The following is a 23,696-nucleotide window of genomic DNA, read 5'->3' on the forward strand; positions in this document are numbered from 1 at the left end:
CACGCATCGCCGCCTCTCCCCCGCCCCTCCCCAGCCCCTCTCAGTGAAGGAAGACTGAGAGAGGCCGGGGAGAGGCGGAGATACGCGCTGACAGACAAGCGTGGGGCAGGGCTGCGGCGGTTAGCCCTGCCCCAACCAGGAAGCGCTCCCCCGCATTACGGAGAGGATTTGGGGGATCAGGGACCCCCGTTAAGCCGCGGGATAGCAGCGGTTTAGCAGGGGCACACGTGCCCCTGCTATCTATGAGGTCTGAAGCGAGATTTATTCTCACTTCAGACTCTCTTTAAGCAAAGCAAAATGTAACAACTGTGGAATGACTCACTCTCTCTGACTGTGCAGGAGCTGGAGGACAGCCAAAGAGTGTGTAACATTCCTCACTTGTTACATTTTGTTTACTTAAATGTATCTATCTAAACTTTGGCTGGGGGGGAGCAGTTCTCTCCACGAACTTTAAAGCTCTGTGTGTAACCCTTCCAATGCTGGTCTAGTAAAAAAAAATGCTGGTTGCATATAATATGCTGTAAATAATGTTTTAGAGCACAGTTGAAATGCAGGGTTATATTCCGCTTTAATGTAAGTATCCTCGGATCCGACTTCTTTTGCTTTTGAAGGCGTTGTTGTGATTTGTGCCAGGGAAAAAGGACTACGGGGAGAACAAGCAATGTCACTTCCGTGCATGTCACCTCACGTCTGTACAAAGCAACAGATTGTGACAGTGGAAAGTGAAGTGGCACAATACAAGCGTGTCTGTATTGATAAGCCTCCACAAGGCCCTCCGCACTTCAAAGTATTTTATGCTAATTAGAGGAACGGAGAACTTTTTTGTTTTACGTGCACTCCAGGGTGATTTCAAACTTGGAGTTTCTATTTTTAAGTGATTTAAAAGAAAAAAACTTTATATGTTGTGTATATCTTTGAATGTACGAGTTGCCTTTTCATCTGTCAAACTGAAAGCATTTATAGACAAGTCCATGTTTCAGAAGTCATGTTCAGGGCCGGGCCGAGGCATAGGCTGGAGAGGCTCCAGCCTCAGGGCGCATTGTAGGAGAGGGCGCAGAATTCATTCAGCTGTCATTCCTAATTGTGTTTGAAGCAGAAAGAAATAAGAAAAGGGGATACATGGCAGTGACTGCAAGCCAGATAACTAGATATTAAGGTGTTGGGGAGGTTGTGGGCCCTGTGGCGCCTCTTAGTCTAATAGCAATCAGTGTGTGACGGCTGGGGTGGGAGGGATGGAGGGGTGCACTTTGGTGTCTCAGCCTTGGGTGCTGGAGGACCTTGTCCCGGCTCTGGTCATGTTTATAATGGCCTGCTAATGAATCTGGTATATTGACAGATATCATTTTCTAAATGAGTCAGAACTGCTTAAAGTGGTATAAAACTCCACATTTCTTCTTTGCTCTAAAAGATTATTTACAGCCTTACCACCCCCAAAAAATTTGTAGCAGAACAGCATTCAAACAGTTAAACACAGCACTTTATTCTCCAGTGAACAGCTCCTTAACCTCTGGCCGACCACATCACGCCGACGGGTGTGGCCGCGGCGGCAGCCCCAGGACTACGTAAAAAGTCCTGGGGCCCCGTTTTGCAAGACATCGTGCGCAGGCTGCGCGCGCATCTCCTGCTTGGTGGGCAGAGCGGACCTCCGCCTTCAGTCTCTGAGCCGCTCGGGAGACTGTTAGACGGCGAAACCACCGTTTAATTTCCCGTAAAGTGCTGCGACCTACAGCAGCGCTGTACTGGGGACAGCCGTGTAACACGGTTGTCCCCTCCAGAGGCACAGAAGTGATCGGGGGACTGGCTGGCGGGGTAAGGGAGGGGGGTGAATAATAGTTAAAGAAAACACATTTTTTATTTAAAAAACACACACATAAACAAACATCTGGGGGGCAATCAGAATCCACCAACAGAGAGCTCTGTTGGTGGGGAGAAAAAGGGGAGGGGAATCACTTGTGTGCTGTGTCGTGTGGCCCTGCAGCTTGGCCTTAAAGCTGCAGTGGCCAATTTAATGAAAAATGGCCCGGTCTTTAGGGGGTTTAACACTGCGGTCCTCAAGTGGTTAAGCTTCTGGTGGCATCCGAAGAGGTTTTGTTTACATTCCTTTGTCAGATACATTAAAGGGAAGGTTCAGGGAGGGTGGGTAAAAAATCAAAATCAATTTCCACTTACCTGGGGCTTCCTCCAGCCCGTGGCAGGCAGGAGGTGCCCTCGCCGTCACTCCGCAGGCTCCCGGTGGTCTCCGGTGGCGCGCCCGACCTGGCCAGGCCGGCTGCCAGGTCGGGCTCTTCTGCGCTCCAAGGCCCGGAACTTCTGCGTCCCACGCCGGCGCTCTGACGTCATCGGACGTCCTCCGGGCTCTACTGCGCAGGCGCAGAACTACTGCGCATGCGCAGTAGAGCCCGGAGGACGTCCGATGACGTCAGAGTGCCGGCGTGGGACGCAGAAGTTCCGGGCCTTGGAGCGCAGAAGAGCCCGACCTGGCAGCCGGCCTGGCCAGGTCGGGCGCGCCACCGGAGACCACCGGGAGCCTGCGGAGCGGCGGCGAGGGCACCTCCTGCCTGCCACGGGCTGGAGGAAGCCCCAGGTAAGTGGAAATTGATTTTGATTTTTTACCCACCCTCCCTGAACCTTTCCTTTAAGTAAACATTAGCAAAGTGTTGAAACTGAGCTCTCTCTCCTTCCAGAATGTGGGCAGTTGAGAAGTGATCACTAGATAGATTTTAGTATATAAATACAGCAGCTATGCAATAAAATGCAATGGCAGCTTTCAGAGCAGATTGGCTGCACTTTGGGACCTTGTAATGTGTAAACAGACAATATTACTTGTGCACAAAAGCAAATATGATAACTGTATGGGTAATAAAAAGTAGGAAAACAAATTTTTATAAAATGTTATGTCAGAGTTTTATCCCACTTTAAAGGACAACTGACCTGAGTTCAGATCAGCTCATTTTGGTGCAGTGCTGCGCCAATTATTTGGGTGCCACCATAGGTCGTAATGGGAATTACGGCAACAGCGGCACTTAGTGACTAATTTGTAGGCCAGCAATTCCTGGAGCTCAAATTAGAGAAAAAAACGAGGTAAGTTGGCCGCCGGCAATAGCTGGTGAAGGAATTGCATGCCCCCCTCGAGTTGCAACAACTCGGAGAGGGAATAGTATTTAGCATAGCACTGAGTTTCAGCGGGAGCCGTATTTTGACTTCACCCTGCGCCCAAATTTGGGTACGATGATATCGTATATCATCACTTATCTTTAGTTAAAACTTCATGACAGAATGATTTTTGCTTCAGACATATGCCCAGATTAATGATAGTATTGTTCATCAGAGTGTCAGGAGAACGTTTCCATTAAAGATCTTACCAAATACTCCCAACACATTTTTAGTATTTTAACCATTTCAGCCCGCAGGTATTTTTCCCCTTATGGATAAGAGGAATTTTCACATTTTAGCGCTCCTCCCTTTTATTCCCCAATAACGTTATCACTACTTTATCACAACAAAATGCTCTATACCTTGTTTTCTCCGCCACCAATTAGGCTTTCTTTGGGTGATACATTATGCTAAAAATTATTTTATTCTAAATGCAATATAATGGGAATAATAAGAAAAAAAATGGAAAAAAATCATTATTTCTCAGTTTTCAGCCATTATAGTTTTAAAATATATGCTACCATAATTAAAATCCACACACTTTATTTGGCCATTTGTCCTGGTTATTGCAACGTTTACATTATATTCCTGGTATATAATGTATGGTGACAATATTTTATTTGGAAATAAAGGTACATTTTTTTCAGTTTTACATCCATCACTAATTTTTAGCCCATAATTTAATAATAATAATATGCCCTCTTGACATACATATTAAAAAACAATTATTCCTCAGAGTGTGTAGGTGTAATTTTACTATTTGTCCACAAGATGTCCCCGCTGAGTACTTCCTATTCGCGTACAATAAGAACGCTATAGGAAGTAATGTGTTGCTACGTTGTAACTAGGGAAGTGACGCAGGCATCAATGGATGCCTGCGATCACTGTGGCCTAGGGGGGAGATTAATGAATGGAAACTTAATTCCCATTCATAAATCTAACGATCGGTGGCGGTAAGCAGTGGAAATTGGCATGGGAGGAAGTGCGGCAGCTCCATATAAGAATGAACACTGTTTTTGAACTAAAACAGTGGTCATTCTCGGCGGACATGTACAGATTGGCTCAGGGGACTTTTGTCCCCTGCAGCCAATCACCCCTGTTACCGGCAACATCACTATCGCGGGCATCTGCGCACATGAATGCCTGCACAGCCGCCCAAGCTGCAGGGACGTGACTATCGTGACCATCCTGCGGCTGTGGCAGCTGCCACTGCAGATGTGAGGCAGAAATAGTTAACAAGTTGTGTCACACAGAACTACACTTGTTTGTTTTGGTGACTACTCTTCGACTCAATATGCTATCTACTGTATTATCCTACTGTTATTGAGATGGAAGCAATTGCATCTGGTATGTACACCTTCCTATACCCACAGGCAGCACCATTTTGTGCCATGTTTGTGCCCTGGACAAGGCAGTTATTACAATGCCACATGTACCCCGCTGTACCAGACTCACTGAATCAACAAACAAACTCTAGAGTTATGGGGGATTTGTATCCAATTAAAAAAAAAAAATACTGTTATCGGGTTGGATTATTGTCTTGGAAATCTATAAGAGTTGTAATATCAATAAAGACCAAATCTAAAACAAGTTTAATTAGTACATTAATAGCAACTGCAGTATCATTGTTATGCGTTTGATATGCTAATTAGCAATTCCAAACTTGGTGTTAAAATTACCACCTTTCCCTTTGTTAATGGAACTCGCAGATGGTATAGGAATTCAATAAAAGACAGTGTGCTAACAACAGCACTGCAGTGCCCCCTGCTGCAGGTGTCACCCAGGCATTTGCCTGGTTTGCCTATGCCTAAAAATGGCACTGCCCAAAGGCGAGCACCACTAGCTTCCTATTTAATGACTGCGTCACTTCGGTGAAAACTAGAGAAACTATAGTGGAGGAAACTCTTTTGGTCCAAGAATAGGCCCATTATACTTGCAGGAAACTTCAGTAACTACCAAGAGCAATATCAAGACTATTACACCGGTAAATGCTTCTTAATATGATTCCATTTGCACCTTCCCTTTGATGACTAAGTATTTTGGTTTGCAAAAAAATCACACAAGCATTAAGTGAGTCTGTCTGTGTGAACTACTGTGACAGTGTCGTAAGCATCTGCCAATTCTAAAGACAAATACTGAAGTTGATTTCCGTAATATTTAACTGCATTACATTCTGCATTTTGTAGGAAAAACATCATTTAGAGTGCATTTTACTTTAGGACAAATTTACATCTTATATGTATGTGTACTTGTGTTAGGAATTAGGATCGGGGTTAGTGGTAGTCATTAGGAGTATGGTTAGTGTTTGGCATCATGAGGGGGGAAGTTAGTGTTGAGCATTAGTGTTGGGCATTAGAAGTGGGAAATTAGTTTTAGTCATTAGGAGGGGGTTAGTGTTGGGCATAAGAAGGAGGGTTAGTGTTAGGCATTAGGAGGGAGAGTAAGTGTTAGGCATTAGAAGGGAGGATTACTGTCACAATGGGGGATAAGTCAATATTAAAATATCAGAAATATTACAGTACCATTATTTTCACTTTCTGCATTGTCCGGCACCCAATTCAACATGTGGCACTGTACTGTACTAGTGGTCACACAGGGATTATATTTAGTGTCAGTCATGTGATGTCGGTTAGGTTTAGTCACTGGGTGGGGGGAGCTTAGGTTTAGCTGGAGTGGAAGCAGGAAGAGTCATATTGTGGGACACAGTAAATGAGCCCATCAGGCCGTGTTATTGTTCCTAAAAGGGCCCTTTTACACTTAATCAGTTGCTCTCAGTTATAACTGAAAGAAAACTGATTTTCAAAGTAATGCCCATGTTTTTCTATGGCACCTTTCACACTTAACGCGTTTTAACTGAAATCTTTTTCACAATGCACTGCTATGGAAAAAAACGCGTACCAACGCGTACTAATGCGTACTAACGCATACTAACGCACACCAACTGATTAAGTGTAAACGGGCCCTAAGTATACCTTGACCTGGCAATGGTTGAGTCAGCCTATAAAGTGTTACTAAGGTGGTATTGGGTGCCCGCCAGTCTTTTTCACCTTTCTGCCACGAATACAGGCCTTTGTTTCCTGGGTTGTGGGACTAAAGGGGACATGCTACATGTTTTCTGGACATGCCCGATGCTCTCTAGATTCTTGTCTGGTATATATAGGCTGATTCATTCATTAGTAAAACTGTTCAAAAAGACCCCTGGTTGGCTCTTGTACACCACAAGATTGAGCCACTAACTAAGCTTCAAAATGTTGCTCATTTTATCTTTGTTGCAGCTACCCAGACAATTGCACGGGCTTGGAGGACAAAATGTGTTTCCTTAGAGGAGGAAAAGAGCAGGGTCACTGCCTTCATGGTCCAAGATCAGATGGCAAGCACATTGGAGGACAACGTTGAGAAATTGATCAGGTAAGGGACCCTTGGCAGCTTTATATAGGTCCATTAAAGGAACACTGCATGTTGGTATTTGTCTTTTACAAACCCTTGGGGAGTTTGACATTACTTTTTTTCTTTATTTTCTTTTTGGATATGCATATGGTTGGAGCTGTGCTCTGAAGATTGTGTCTTATATAGCGATATAACTTTATTACAAACGTGTAGCCTTTGGCGAGTATAATTAGAGATCACGTGTGATTAATTGTTCCTAAACACTTGTTCCACCCTCCTTTGTTTTGATTTGCAATTGATTTGCACGTGTCTGTATAATGCTATATTATGAAAATTTAATGACAATTTTGTAACAAAATCAGAACATCGGGCTTCTGTCACTTACCCCGTTTACCTGAATTGTAGAGTGCCAAGATTATGCCAATGACAAAAATAAACAGATGCAATTTTTTATATCTATTTATGGTGAGTTTTTCATATATTTAACCTGATAGAGACTTTCTGTAGCCAGGTGTGAAAACTCATCATACACAATGCTGCCTGTTCTGCAAGCCAAAATACCGAGTCTTCTTCAAGCTGAGAGAAGAGTGGCCGGCTACATCAGAACACATTACAACGCTTTGCTGCAATAACTTTCCATAATTTGTTATACTCCATGTTTCCACCAAGAAAAGCACACAGCCTACAAGCCTATCATCGAAAAAAAAAAAATAGCAGTACATTTGAATTTCTATTTCTATTTGATGTTTAAGAGATGTGTAAGACTTGCATAAGTTGACTTTTCCGGGCGCTGCCGAAATGCGATTTCCATTTTCAGCAGGATTTAGTTGAACAACAAGACAATTTTTCTCTTTCACGCTCGGCCGCGAAGGTGACTTCTTTAAGTTTGATTTCAGAACCGCATATGCTGATTTCCCGCATACGAAATCATCCCGGCTTCTGAAACCGCCGCAGACACGATAGAGAATCTCAGCAGATTTGACAATGTAACTAGAGAACAGATTCATCAGCTGAAGTCACTGTGGAGAGAATAGGCAATATTTATTGTTCCATTATCAGACTCACAGGATAGAAAGTGCAAAAACACAGTCCAAACAGCACAACTGTGATAGAGCATGTGTGCTGTAGTAATTATGTTTCACTAGAGTAATACGGAATGTTCTTCAACCACCCAATCAGTAATGTCCCTGCAGCCAGGCCCAGATATACCTCACAGGAGCCTATAGGCACAGATGACCAGGCACTTAGACTTCACCCTTCATGAACCTACAGACCCCAACCAAACTGCACCACAAGTGTGCTGGCTGGCACAGCTGTCACTCCTCCCTTACATCCCTTGCCCATCATAAGTAGCTAAAGGTGTCCCCAAGTATAAGGTAGCTAGAGGAGCCTCAGTATTAAGTATAGAGATGTCACGAACCTCCGATTTTCGGTTCGCGAACCTTCGCGGAAGGTTCGGTTCGCGGCAAAGTTCGCGAACCGCAATAGACTTCAATGGGGATGCGAACTTTGAAAAATAGAAAAAACTATGCTGGCCACAAATGTGATGGAAAACATGTTTCAAGGGGTCTAACACCTGGAGGGGGGCATGGCGGAATGGGATACATGCCCAAAGTCCCAGGGAAAAATCTGGATGTGACGCAAAGCAGCGTTTTAAGGGCAGAAATGACATTGAATACTAAATTGCAGGCCTAAAGTGCTTTCAAACATCTTGCATGTGTATACATCAATCAGGGAGTGTAATTAGAGTACTGCTTCACACTGACACACCAAACTCACTGTGTAACGCACCACAAACAGCTGTTTGCTTAGTGACGGCCATGCTGGACTGGTGCACACCGTGGCGAGAGTGTAGGCCGTGGCGGTTTTCAAGCCCATATGGTCGCCGGGCTGTGGTAGCTCAATGATAGAACAACAGTGACTGTCCAGCTGATCAAATTTGGTCTGTCCACAATGAAGCAACAACCTTATTATCTTCTTGTATGTAGGTAGGCATAGGTAGGTGTCCCAGTAGTTAGCTAGGCATAGGTAGGAGTCCCAGTATAGGTAGGTAGGCATAGGTAGGAGTCCCAGTATAGGTAGGTAGGCATAGGTAGGTGTCCCAGTAGTTAGCTAGACATAGGTAGGAGACCCGGTATAGGTAGATAGGCATAGGTAGGTGTCCCAGTAGTTAGCTAGGCATAGGTAGGAGACCCAGTATAGGTAGGTAGGCATAGGTAGGTGTCCCAGTAGTTAGCTAGACATAGGTAGGAGACCCAGTATAGGTAGGTAGGCATAGGTAGGTGTCCCAGTAGTTAGCTAGGCATAGGTAGGAGACCCAGTATAGGTAGGTAGGCATAGGTAGGTCCCCTAGTATAGGTAGGTAGGTAGGTGTCCCCGTATAGGTAAGTAGGTGCCCCAGTAGTTAGGTAGGCATAGGTAGGTGTCCCAGTATAGATAGTTAGGCAGGGCCTGGCTGGCACAGTAATAACAATTGCCAAGGTCCAGCTGCAACAGATAGGGCTGTATAATGTCAGTGAGCAACACACACAAAAAAAACACATCTGGAAAACATTATCTCTCAAAAGAGCTGTTGAGGGGTGCTATTTTAGCAATAACAATCAGCCAGGAGCAAGCCAAGACCAAGAGCCTAACTAATCTTTCCCTAGGAGAACAAGTCTGCAGCAGCTGTCCCTAGTCTGTCTCTAGCAGGCACACGAGTGAGGCTAATGGCCGGCAAACCTGCCTTATATAAGGGGGGGGTGGGGCTCCAGGGCTTAGTGTAGCCTGAATGGCTACAATGTGCCTGCTGACTGTGATGCAGAGGGTCAAAGTTGATCCTCATACTGCATTATGGGGCGAATCGAACTTCCGCAAAAGTTCGTTTGGTCCAGGCGAACGCGAACCCCCAAAGTTCGCCTGGAACCGTTCGCCGGCGAACCGTTCACTACATCTCTAATTAAGTAGCTAGAGGTGCCCCTGACTGATGGGAGATCTTGTTAATGGAATGCTGAGACCAATTCATGTAATCTCTGATTTACACTCTGCTCAGGACCCTGCACAGGGAAGGAGGGAGAGAGGCACGCGGGGTGGGAAGTGAGTCATCTTTCCATCATCAGGCACCTGTAGGCTAGGCACATGCCTACAGTCAGAGCCGGGACAAGGTCCTCCAGCACCCAAGGCTGAGACACCAAAGGGCACCCCTCCATCCTTCCCACCCCAGCAGTCACACACTGATTGCTATTAGACTAAGAAGTGCCCCAGGGCCCCCAAATTTACCATTTCAAAAGGATTTGTTCGTAAGACATGCTTTAGAGCAGGGCTTTTCAATGTTTTCACTCATTGTACCACTTTTATCACCTGAAAAATGTGAAGTACCACCAGTGTGCCAGCACAATAGATCTGACCAGATCAGGCTCGGCTGTTTCCAGAGGAGCCCGAGCGGAGAGCCGATACCGCGCATACACTCACACCAAGAAGGAGATCTTCGAAGGGTTCCAGCACTGGATCCCCTCTACTAAGGAGGAAGGGGGAAGCCTCTTTAGGATCAAGAGGCTTCCCCGGGGCACTTTTTTCTTACAGGTACACTTTAAGAAAGGGGGGCATATGGTAGGGGAATAGCAGGAGGCATTGGTGGGGAGGCAGAGGAGCGAGTGAGGGGTAGCCAAACTTTGTGGAGGCAGGACGGGACCAGAACAAGTGGCAGGTGGGCAATTAAGTAGCAGACAAACTTGGAATGTACCACCTGGCCAACAGCAAAGTACCACTGGTGGTACGCGTACCACAGGTTGAAAAGCCCTGCTTTAGAGAATGACATGCAAAATATTTCTGTTACTAACAGTGACACCTAACTAACTACAGTAACTAGCTAGCTAGCTAACTAACTAAATAATTAACTAACTAACTAGTAACTAACTAACTAAATAACTTACTGTCTCCCTGTTGGTTCTTCAATATGATGGATAGCTTCACCAGCCAATAAAGATGCGTGACTCTAAGTTCCACTTTACTTTATTACATCAGCTAAAAGCTACAGAGCTAATGAATATCGGGACAAGTTCAACTCTAATTGTGTCATTCTTACATTATATTCTTTGTTTCTATCAATGAGTTTGCTAAAGGGTTGCTTTAAAGCAGGGGTCTCAAACTCGCGGCCCGCGGGCCATTTGCGGCCCTCGATACAATATTTTGTGGCCTGCACCGGCAAAAGCTTCCTTATAATTCGCTTCAGTGCTCCCAAGTAATCCGCCGCATCCCCGCCGCTAAACGAGGGCTGCAGAGCCCCCAAATCGCCCGGGGGGCAATCCGCCGGCATTTCCTGGAAGGGGCAGAGCTTTCAGCTTCAGCTCTGCCCCTCTTGACGTCAATTGCGGCGCATCGCCGCCTCTACCCGCCCCTCTCACTCTTCCTTCACAGAGAGAGGCGGGGAGAGGCGGCCATGCGCCGCGATTGACGTCAGGAGGGGCAGAGCTGAAGCTGAAAGCTCTGCCCCTTCCAGGAAATGCCGGCGGATTGCCCCCCGGGCGATTTTGGGACTCTGCAGCCTTCATTTTTGCGGCGGGGACACGGCGGATTACTTGTAATGGGAGCACTGAAGCGAACTATAAGGTAAAATAGGCAAAATTTTCGCTTCAGTGTGAATTTGATTTTGAAATAAAAATCAATGCAAGGGACAGGGGGGGGGGGGGGGGAGGGAGCTGCTGATAGACTTTTTTTGTGAAATCCCTTATGCGGCCCAGCCTCATCCTGACTTTGCCTCCTGCGGCCCCCAGGTAAATTGAGTTTGAGACCCCTGCTTTAAATGATCACTCCACTTTTGCAAAATACTATAAAGGAAGCCAGTAAAATAATACATTTCCTTGATAATATTTATGACTTAATTAGCATGGTTACATTTGTACAGCATTTTAAAACTTCTATTGTCTCTTCGGTAACTGGGAATAATAAAGCATTTTCTACAGCTTATTATGGAATGTTCACTCACATACAGCATTGCATTGTTTTTATGGCTCCCTCAGGGCAACAAGCAAACTATGAATAATCTAAGTTAAAATATAACTTTCTGTAAAAGCATAAAGGTGCAAAACAGAAAATGAGTGCTATTTTCAAAGTTACTTATTGTACCGTCTACATAGCTACCCAATAACTGCATTCCCAGCTTAAATTTACTGTGCTATGTTTAGATTAGTCTCAACCTAGCCCTAACATAGCTGAAAATCAATACACATCATGCCCACCCCCACAAAACCTTTATAGGACCTTCCAATGATCACACCCTTCTTTGCCTTTCCCTGGTGACCCTCACAGCTTGGGGCCCATCCATCTTACAGGGGTCAGATAACAAGTTTGGACATCACAATCTTCACACTCATAACAAAAAATACCTGAGGTGAACGATGGACCCCTTTATTGGAGGGATGGTTAGCAGTTGGGCTCACGCCTCTAGGCCCCTTGAACAGCAACAGCCTATTGAAGGAGACACCTTCTTTTTAGAGACTATAACTAATTATGAGGAGACAAGGACGTTCTATGAGGACAGCTTGGCAGAAAGTGGAGGTGTGACTGAGCAGCAGAGATTTTCTGATAACGGTGTGACAATGTCCTAGTCATTGGTAATAACAGGAGAAATAACAGAAGTAGCTTGAGTGGATGTTGGTGTAATGCTGGGAATACACGGTTCGTTTTTGCCTTCGTTTAAACCTTCGATTCGTTCGGTAAACGAATCGAGTGTTGAAAACGTATGTGAAAATAGTCATAATCTCATTATAGTTTCGATTAATAGACCCCAAAAACGAACGACTAGTGATCGAACATGTTTGATATTATCTCTCTTTATCCATCTAATCGAGCCATTGGTAGGCTTGATGGCTGTTCAGATCGATTATATATTCGTTTATGCTAGTCCGTCCCTGTAAAAAGGGATTTTCGTTTCGTTTCTTTGCAGCCTTCGATCATTGGAAAAACGAAACCATCAGAATCGAAAAAAAAAACGAAACCGTGGGTGGTGATATTAACCGTATGACCGATTATTTCGGGATCGAAAAGGACAAAAGGCACAATCGAAACGAAGGTTTAAACGAAGGCAAAAACGAACCGTGTATTCCCAGCATAAGTGTCTGAAGTTCCATTAACTATATACTTGGTACTTTGGCCTTTGAAGTAAGCCAATGTAATGCCTCACTGTGAGCTACAGGTAGTTTGTGGGCTGCTTCCATTTTATGGAAACCTGAGTAGTAACATGTCTTTTTTTCTAATGCTTTAAATGTACATTAGAACTACATCTTAGAGCCAGTCCACACTAGGTCCGGAAACGTATCCGTGGCTGTGTTTTTCAAACCTGATGAAAAACGGAGTCCCGGATACTAATGTTGAAAATAGCAGCCAGCCTCACCCAAGTAAAAAAGGGATCCGTCCGCGTTTGCGGGGATCCGTTTTCAAAACCTGAACGGAAGGTCCGGATCTGCTGCATTTTCACGCAACGGATCAGGACCACGGATACACGCAGGGGTAGTGAAAGTAATGAGAAAAAGCATCTCCAGCTCCACAGGCAAAAAACGGATGTTAAAACGGATAGCCTGAGCTTTATGATTGGCCCAAAAAAATCCTCCTACTCCTTCCTAATGATGGAGACGTTTTCTGTCAGGGAAAAACCTCAACGGAAACTGATGCAAAACTGATGCACTTTCATCAGTTTGCAGTACGGTGGGTACTTCCCCTGATCCGGACTGCAGTGTCCGTCCTGCAACCGGGTCTAGTGTGGACCCACTCTTAAAGTGGATCCGAGATGAAAAACTAACTATAACAAGTAACTTGTCTATATAGCTTATATAAAGTTTAGATGGTTTACACAGCAAATATAGCTGCAAACAGCTTTAATAGAAAATGATTATATCTTCCTGTGATACAATGACGGCAGCCATGTTGCTTGTAAACATTACACAGAGGCAGGCTTATCTGTATCTTGAGCACTCAGCCTGTGGAAAAAAACGAATCCCCTCTCCTCCCTCCTCCCCTCTGCCTCTGAAATCAATGGCTAGTAACACCTCCCCCTCCTCCTGCCCAGACTGAGCTCCCATGAGCCCTTGCTACTGCCAAGGCTCTCTGAAAACCTGTAGGCGTGGTTTATTTAGTTTATAGGGAATTAGAGTATTAAAACAAAAACAAAAAAGTATTTGGCTTGAGGAATGCCCTATAAACAATAGGAAAGGAACACAATTATGCAATGAGAAAAAGTTCACCTCGGATCCACCTCGAAAAATGTTTTTTCGGATTCAAGGACTCTAGCAACTTCATCTCCCCCACCCTCACTCACAGGTACTGGGGACATTTATTTACATAAGGCATCTATGCTTGCTATAGCCAAAAGGTAAATTTCAGCAGTCGGAGCCCAGGGGCAATTGTCCCCTTTGCATGATTGGCAGGTCTGGCTCTGACTGGGGCGATACATTGTGTGGGGAACAAACGTCAAATTCTTCAAGCCAATATACAGAGTCAGCCAAAAAACAAATGGTGCTTTGAGCGCCTCATAATTATCTTGCATTATAGTGTCATCTTTTGTTTTTCAGACATTTTATTATCACATGGGGGGGCCTCTTCCCCCTCTATTGTACTGTTAACCTTAGAACTAATTCCCGCAGGGCAACCGCTTTACGGTATTGTTTTTTGACCCTGCATAGTTTGGCACGCGAAAGCAAATACATATTTTTTTCCATGAGCTATTCCTCATGATAAGCCAATTATGCCAGATTTGCAAAGCCAGATTTGTTAGGGCTAAACTTGTTGTTTGAGCACGCATACATTTTCTTGTTCCAAGTACTGTTAACCTTCCTTTGAAGGCAGGCCATCAGCTTCCCAGCGGCTGTTGGTGACCATTGCATCCCAAGCACATCTCAGCTATGGAATATGGAAATTTGGGCACCTGGGACTAATGGACTATTTGGGTGCCCTACAGGCGCTAATGCAAAATATCAACTATTGGGCGCAAAAGAAGAACTTTGGGTACCCGATAAATATTAGCCCAATCAGTAGCTGATACCCCCTTCTACATGAGAAATCTATTCCTTTTCACAATCAGATCATCAGGGGGCTCTGTATGGCTGATATTGTGGTGAAACCCCTCCCACAAAGAAATTATGAGTACGTACTCTTGTCCGTTTCCTGTCTGTGAACCTTGCTGCATTGTGGGAAATAGCCGTTTACAGCTGTTTCCAACTGCCAACAAAACCATGCAGCAGCTACATCATCTGCCAACAGCAAAAATGTCACCATGTGATAAATGTCAGAATATAAATCAGGGATTTAAAAGATTTTACAATGGGCAAACACTGACTAAATCATTTATACATAATTATTGTAAAAATGAAGCACTTTTTTATTACATTATTTTCACTGGAGTTCCTCTTTAAGGGAAGAAAAAAAGAGATAGAATTTCACATTTTATTAATATTTATTTACGCTGGGATCTGTGGAGCATATCACTGTCTTTTTTTAGTATAGTATGTAATTAGCAGCCTAGGGACCCGACAAGACCCTCATGATTTTGTATGAATTAAGAAGGGCTCCTATTCAATTTTGCATGAGGGCCCTGCAGGTTTTTTTTTTAAACAGCCACAAGTCAAAGCTTTACATAAACAAGGACATAGTTTGTGAAAATGAATGTAAATGATCCCAGCCGAGCAAGCCCTTGATTTCTCCCGTACCAGGGGAAGGATCGCTGGTGCCACCGGAGCTTATTTAAATCTGACCTTTTAATATGCTAAAACAGCAAGCTTTAGCAATAATTTCATCTAGACTGCAACTTAAATCAAGTTTCCCTGGTAAAGGGCATGGCTGAATCATTCTATAACATTATTCACATGCCAGGAGCACTCTTTCTTCTAAATGGTACCATGAACACTTACATAAACTGGGAGGTGGAAAAAAAGGAATGAATGGAAGCAAATAATAAAAAGTGACCTTATAAGAAAACTTGACATTTACCATTTTAATTGTTGAATTTATGTATGAGCCCATGAAAAATGAACACTGTTGATCTTTACAAATTACTGTTTAAGCTGAATATTTGTGTTTTCTCTTTCGAGTTTATTTACTTTTATTGCAAAGTTAGTAAAGGAAGGACTTTTGGATGAGTTTTAGGCCTAGAAGCAGCACTGGGTAGACGCTGCCATGCAGTGATAGGAGATGTACAGTCCAGAAGAGAAGAGGAGGGAATGATGTCGTTGGCTTCCGCTGCACCTGCTTTGCATATCAATGGCCTCAATTCACTAAAATCATGCTGGAGATAATAAGGCAAGAGGAAACTTACCACCACACATAGATCTTGCCTTATTAAAGGCGCGTACACACGCCATACTATAGCAAACGACGGGTCCATCAGACCCTCCCATTGGGCGGACGTTCTGCTGACAGTAGCACGTGTGTACGCGCCTTAAGGTGTAGAGATACATTTTCACAGTGAGAGAGTTATCTTATCACTTCAGACCTTAAAGAGACACTGAAGCGAAAAAAAAAATATGATATAGTGAATTGGTTGTGTACTATGAATAATTACTAGAAGATTAGCAGCAAAGAAAATATTCTCATACTTTTATTTTCAGGTATATAGTGTTTTTTCTAACATTGCATCATTCTCTAATATGTGCAGATTACACAACACTCAGCATTCAAAATTAGTCTTTCAGAGCAGTCTGTGAACTAATGACCTCTCCTCTAGCAGAGGAAAAGTAAACAGTTCACTTACAGTTGAGATAATAAAAGTCAGATAACAGCCATCTCCACCACTAAGTTAGTCGGAGAGCTTAATGGCTTGTTTGCATAGAGATAACAACTGGAGTTTCTCAACTCTTCCTGTACTGAAAACAATTACACTGATGTATCTGATCTTAATGGTTTATTTCTTAGCTGTACTACACATACAAATCATAATATCATCATTTTTTTTTCGCTTCAGTGTCTCTTTAAGTTACCTCCTCTGTAGTTATTTTCACATGCAGTTAATTAACAGACTGTCTTTAACTTTAGAATTCTGTAGTTATTTTAAGGATTGAAATGTTAACTTTAGAGATCTCTCCTTAACTTAACCACTTGAGGACGACAGTGCTAAACCCCACTAAAGACCAGGCTGTTTTTTGAGTAATTGGCCACGGCACCTTTAAGGCCCAGCTGCAGGGCCGTGCAACACAGCACACGAGTAATTCCCCCACCCCCCTTTTCCCCCCACCAACAGAGCTCTCTGTTGGTGGGGTCTGATCGCCCCCTCATGTTTATTTTTTTTTACAAATATTTATGTTCGTTTTTTTTGTCTTTTTTACAATTTATTTAATAATTATTATTTTGAAAAACTCCTCCCTCTCCCCAGCCAGCCAATCAGGCGATTGGCTGTCATAGGCTTCTGCCTATGAGAGACGATAACTCTCTAATGTCCCAAGGGGACAGCCGTGTCACACGGCTGTCCCCAGTACAGCGCTGCTGCTGATTGCAGCGCTGTACTATGCAATTAGACAGCGGTTTCGCCATCCAAGTCTCCCGAGCGCCCATCACCACTCAGAGACTGAAGTCGGGGCGGAGCTCCTCCCCCGAGCAGGAGATGCGCACACAGCCTGCGCGTAATCTCCTGCAAACTGCAGCCCCAGGACTTGACGCCAATTGGCGTCAGGCGGTCCTGGGGCTGCCGCCGTGGCCACGCCCGTTGGCGTGGGGCGGTCTTCAAGTAGTTAAACAGAAGAGTTAAGTTTACTACATGCCTTATCACCATAGTTATAACTCTAGAAACATTATTAAAGACCAGAGATAAGCTTAGTGAATTGAGGCCATTGTCTTTGCCGCCAGAGCCGGGACAAGGTCCTCCAGCACCCAAGGCTGAGACGCCAAAGTGCGCCCCTCCATCCCTGCCACCCGAGCCATCAAACACTGATTGCTATTAGACTAAGAGGCGCCACAGGGCCCACAACCTCCCCAACACCTTAATATCTAGTTATCTGGCTTGCAGTCACTGCCATGTATCTCCTTTTCTTATTTCTTTCTGCTTCAAACACAATTAGGAATGACAGCTGAATGAATTCTGCGCCCCCTCCTACACTGCGCCCTGAGGCTGGAGCCTCTCCAGCCTATGCCTCGGCCCGGCCCTGTTTGCCGCCACCTAGATTTCCCCCCTGAATCACATGATTTAGGTTGGATCAGCTGAGAGAGCTCTGAGAGCCGAGCGTCGAAACTGGGTGCCCCACAGCAGCAATTACTGTGCTGCAGGGGGCGAGTAGTGGTAATTCGGGGCTTTGGCGGCTGCACCAACTCGGAGGGGGAATAGTATTTAACGCCGCCTTGGAGCTTAGAGGCAGCGGTGAGTACCTGTAGCTACCTATGATGGGAAAGAGAAGTAAGGGAGAAGTGACAACTTCAACAGCCATCACACTTGTGGTGCAGTTTGGCGGGGGTTTTGTAGGTTCATGGTGAGTAAAGTTGCCGGGACATCTGTGCCTATAGGCTCCTGTGAGGTAAATCCGGGCCTGGCTGCCTGCCACAATCAAGATGTAGGAGAGGATTCCCTCTGTGATTGGAACATCCCAGTCACCATGCAGTAGTTCGCCTGGGCTTCTGGACATTATGGGAATGGCACCAAAAGATACCAATTGCCCAATGAAAATTGCCATTTTTGGGTCATCAAGGCCTGAATTTGAACAGCCATATTTTGGTTGAAGTTCTCAGTGAAGCCCAATGCAAACACCAACCTTAATCAAGATGTCTGTGTTATTTGCACTGTAAAATCAGCCTACTGTATTTTTTGGACTATAAGACTCACTTTTTCTCCCCCAAAAGTGGGTAAAAAAAGTCACTGCGTCTTATAGTCCAAATGCAGGGAGTTCCTGACTTGTGAACGCTGCCAATACCAACCTCCAACCCGCTGCAATGTCGGGGACTCCCTGTACTGTGCCCATGCCGAGGAGGACACAGGGGGACAAACGGAGGACACAGGGGGACACAAAAGGGGCATAGAGGAGGACACAAGGAAGACAGAGGCAGACACATGGGGGAAACAAGCGGGACAGAGGAGGACACAAGGGTGACACGAGGTACAAAGGGGGCATAATCCATAAGATGCCCCTTCACCATGGATGCACCAGGTTAAAGAGGAACTCCAGCCTAAACAAACATACTGTCATTAAGTTACATTAGTTATGTTAATTAAAATAGATAGGTAATATAATTTCTTACCCACCCTGTTTTAAAAGAACAGACAAATGTTTGATTTCATTATCTTTTTGGTTGAAAGGAGGTGACAGGGAGCATGAGACACAGTTCCAACTGTCCTGTGTCCTTGTTAAAATCGCACAAAAGTAAACATACCAGTACCAGGACATCTCCTATTACCCTCTGACACAATTTCGCCGCTCCTCGCCACATTAAAAGTGGTTAAAAACAGTTTTAAAAAGTTTGTTTATAAACAAACAAAATGGCAACCAAAACAGGAAGTAGGTTGATGTACAGTATGTCCACACATAGAAAATACATCCATACACAAGCAGGCTGTATACACCCTTCCTTTTGAATCTCAAGAGATCATTTGTGTGTTTCTTTCCCCCTGCAGTTCTCATGCACTGAAGTTTCAGGCTGCTCGTTTCTTCCTGCAAACAGCTTTGCCTTTGTCTGTAATTCCTCAGTATGTGAAAGCCCAGCCAGCTCAGAGGACGATTTATCCAGCTTGTAAAAGATAAGAGAGAAGAGAGAATCTGCCCTAATCTAAATAATACACAGGCAGTGTGCATAGAGAGGCCTGGAAGGGGGAGTTCATAGCAGAACCACAACACTGAAGAACTTGGCAGCCTTCCAGACACAGGCTGACAAGTCTGACAGGGGAAAGATACATTGATTTATTACAGAGACTGTGATAGTAGAAAGTGCTGCAGTAAGCCAGAACACATTAGAATAGCTTTTGGAACTTGTAGGATGATAATAAACAGGATGCAATTTTTGTTACGGAGTCTCTTTAAGTATATATTTTTCCCCTGGTTTTTGTCCTCTAAACCTAGGTGCGTCTTATGGTCCGGAGTGTCTTATAGTCCAAAAAATACGGTATATACCCGCTTAGAGCAGTGGTTCTCATACAGTAGACTGGGGAGCTCTGGTGGGCCACAAGCATGTATCAAGTGGTCTGGTCACCACCAGACCCACTTTGGCAAAAATTCCTGGTCAAATGAAATGTTTTATCTCTTTTCTGAGTGAAAAGAGATTGTCGCCACCACAGCAGAGAATAAACGTATTGAAAACAGCCCCCGATGTTGCTACACCGATATATTTAAGAAATGCTATGGCAATTTAAAAATAAACGCGAATATGATTTTTTTCCCACAAGAATCAGCATTTCCTGCTAGGAGATGCAGCGATAATAAAGGTGTCACTTGCATCCTCCTGTTATCTGACATCTTGGGAAGAGTTACAGATGGCAAAACCCCAATCCAATCCCGACCACCTATGGCTCATAGCTTTTTAAACAATATTTAAATAGCATACAGCAACAGTAAAAAGTATGTGAACCCTTTGGCATTATATGGATTTCTGCACAAATTGGTCTTAAAATGTGACCTGATCTTCATCTAGTCACAACAATAGACAATCACAGTCTGTTTAAACTAAAGGTGCGTACACACGCACTACAAAAGGCAACGACGGGTCCGCCGGAACCTTCCCACTGAGAGGTCTTTTATCCGACAGTAGTGCATGTGTACATGCTGTCGGTGGACTGATAAGGTTCAGAAACAGCCTTATCAGTCCACCGACATGCGCTACTGTCAGCTAAAAGACTGCACAGCGGGAGGGTCCGGCGGACCCGTCGTTGCCTTTTGTAGTGCGTGTGTACACACCTTTACACCACACGAATAATGAAATGTTTCCATGTTTTTATTGAACAGACCATGTAAACATTCACAGTGCAGCTAGAAAAAGTATGTGAACCCTTGAATTTAATAACTGGTTGAATCTCCTTTGGCAGCAACAACCAAACGTTTCCTGTAGCTGCAGATCAGACGTGCACAACGGTCAAGAGTAATTTTTGACCATTCCACTTTACAGAACTGTTTCAAATTCAGCATTATTCTGGGGATGTCTGGTATAAATCGCTTTCTTGAGGTCATGCCAAAGCATCTCAATCTGGATGAGGTCAGGACTCTGACTGGGCCACTCCAGAAGGCGTATTTTCTTCTGTTTAAGCCATTCTGTTGTTGATTTACTTCTATGCTTTGGGTCGTTGTCCTGTTGCAACACCCATCTTGTGTTGCAATTTTACTTCTTATCTTTCCATCCTTACAGGGAACCTGTGCTACTGTGTTTTCCAGCGGCAAATCTTAGTACATATTGTTTGTTTCTTTCCTCAAAAGAGGTGTTACACTAAAAAACGGGATTGTCACCATCAAAATCAAATTTCAACAGCAACTGGTCTGAGTGTATTAAGTGATAAAGATGCTAATCCTGCATTCAAAACTTGCAAAACTTGTTCTGCTGTTATGGTTTGGAGTTATCATGTACTTTAGGAGCACTGGCCCTTTAATAGTCCGTGCCAAACTGTTGCATGCTGGGGTTTCTTTTTATCTATAATATATCCCTCTTTTTCCATTTATTTCCCTGCCTACCTGTGTAGCTGAAACATGATACTCTGCTCACTTGTGTTTACCAGCAAGGCTGAGGTGACTCAGCGATTTGAGGAGAAAAGAAAAAAAGTTAAGGGCAGAAATGTCATCAGGATTTAGCCTTAAACTGTGGGCAAAGCACATGGTTGCCACCAGGAACAGAATTATCTTAATTTACTATATAAAATTCACTGAAATCAAAATGTGGGCAGCACAATACATGTGTTATGCAAGCAGATCAAGTATTTATCTACTTATATATGTGTTTTTTTCCCTGGCATAGTATGGCTAATCCTTCTACTTTAAGTGTACCCCAGGTGGTTTGTGGCACAAAACACACATACTTAGTTACCTACAAAGAGGGAAGCCTCTGGATATTCCAAAGGCTTCCCATATCTTCCTCATCCCCACCATTGCTGAGCACAGACCCCCAGAGCATATCCAACAAGAGCTTGTCAGATATGTTATTGTGACCCCGCTCCTCACTATGTACGAGCGCATCTATACTATGTTTGGGCGACTCGTGTCGGTGCAGCATGGCTGCCCTCGTGCACAGCGGAGAGCACGGATGCAAACTTCAATAGGGTCCAGGGCAGCAGAAGTGGTTTGAAGGAGGACGCAGGAAGCCTCTAGAACAGGGGTCCCCAACCTTTTTTGGTCAAGGGCCGGCTCAACATACTTCAGATTGCTGGGGGGCGGAGCATACATAAAATGATGTTAAAAAAATTAAATTGAATCTAGGTATTGATTCCCTGCCCCCCAAAAACAAATCATGTCTGGAGGAGAACTCCCAGCAGTGGCCATTCAGTCACGCAATGCCCAAAGATTGTCTTTGTGCACCAGACAGTGAAGCATACCCAGGTGACAACCGTCCAATTGGACAGCAACGTCACCTGATGCGTAATTAGATTGGTAGCCAGCAAATGACTGCTCCCTGGCTTCTATGCGGATTGGTGGTGCCAGCACTGCTATTCTATATGCGGGCCGCTGATATTTAAAGGTGCAGCGGACCGCATCGATAAGTAATACATTTTGTGTGTGGGGGCCGTTGAAAAAGCCTAAGTGGGCCGCATGTGGCCCATGAGCCGTAGTTTGAGGACTGCTGCTCTAGAAGACCCTTCTTCCTAAGTATCTGTTTGTTAAATCACAATCTGCCTCACTGTGGCTGGAGTGAGGGGGGAGGAGAATGGTGGCAGGATGGGTAAATGCCTCTCTGTGCACTCAGCATCCACGTCTGCAGTATCTTCTGAATATAAAATACCCCCCCCCCCCCCCCCAGCTTTGGGAAAGAAAAAGTGTGTCTAATATCCAGAAAAATACTGACCACAGGGGGCGCATGTGTGTGTGTGTGGTGGGATGTGCTAGTGACGGGCGAGGGGGGGGGGGGGGGGGGGTTGTGGGAATGTTTTAAGGCTTCAGTCAGACCATCTCGACTGCTTGCTTATTCAGGGTCTATGGCTAAGAGTTTTGGAGGCAGAGGATCAGCAGAACAGCAAGGAAAATAAAATAAAATATGGCAGCCTGCCTATCCCTCTCACTTCAAAAGTGCTTTAATTATTACTTTCAATAGTTTTTTTTATTAAGTTTAGCGTAAACAGGGAATGAGTATCATCAGGCATATCGAAATACATAAAACTAGATCCAATAATAGAAACATTGAGCTGTTAGACATATCAGAACAATAAAAGACAACCCAAACTTGTACAAATGTAAAGTTGATACATTGCCTCACAATATGGTGATAGAATAATAAAAATAAGAACAAAAAAAACATATGAGGAAATGGAAAGAGCTGTGTGCTGGGCAGAGGGGACTGGTTACATGGGTATTGCCCTGCAGGTAACGACCGGTACTCTCATATACCTGCTAATGACAGAGAAAGATAATACAAGCCATAATAACCCCGAAAAAAGTGGGAGATCTGTACAAATATTGCTTACATGTAATGTATAAACATGATAAAATAAGTCAAGTGAGAACAAGAAATATGATACTTTGGGGGGGTAAAAAAGGGAAGGGGAAGCTGGATGGTCACTCTTCTGGATTTGTAGTTTTTAAGAGAAAAAACAAACAAACAAACAAACGATTCCCTCCAAAACTATCAGAGGCGCCCATATCCTATTCACCTTGCTGAAGGGCACCAAGTATTGACCTGAGGAAGCAGGCCAGTCCCCGTGAAACGCATTCCAGTACTACTGGCATTTTTGTCGGCAGGAGAGATAAGAGGTCACCTCTCGTTCTTACTTTAACTACTAGAAGTTTATAAATATTTTTACACTTGGGTGTCTCCATCCTTATGAGTATTCTGAAAAGTCTGGATGAGCACTGAGCTTATTGAATATGACCTACAATGTGCAAGGGGTTGGTGGAGTCCCGTAGTTATTATCACGCCAACAAGAATAATCATTTGTATTCTACAAAGATCTCTCACATCCATTTTATTTGCATAGCATTAGTGGACAACCTATGATTGTCTATAATTTCCACTTCACATACAGGTCTAAAGGAGCCCATACATTAGAACGAGTATGGGCAGATTCCACCAAGAGACACATTTATCTC

At 44.2% G+C, this 23,696-nt stretch overlaps 1 long non-coding RNA gene across 1 annotated transcript in view; it reads left to right on the forward strand.

Moving 5' to 3' along the window:
* Positions 1–6,492: 6,492 nt before the first annotated feature.
* LOC137535032 (uncharacterized) overlaps positions 6,493–23,696 on the forward strand; it is a 45,788-nt gene continuing 28,584 nt past the window's right edge. Inside the window, exon 1 of the long non-coding RNA XR_011024393.1 lies at positions 6,493–6,561. This is a non-coding gene — a long non-coding RNA (uncharacterized lncRNA). The remainder of the gene's footprint in view (positions 6,562–23,696) is intronic.

This window comes from Hyperolius riggenbachi, chromosome 10 (genome assembly GCF_040937935.1).
Source record: "Hyperolius riggenbachi isolate aHypRig1 chromosome 10, aHypRig1.pri, whole genome shotgun sequence".
In the NCBI taxonomy this organism is placed as follows: Eukaryota; Metazoa; Chordata; class Amphibia; order Anura; family Hyperoliidae; genus Hyperolius; species Hyperolius riggenbachi.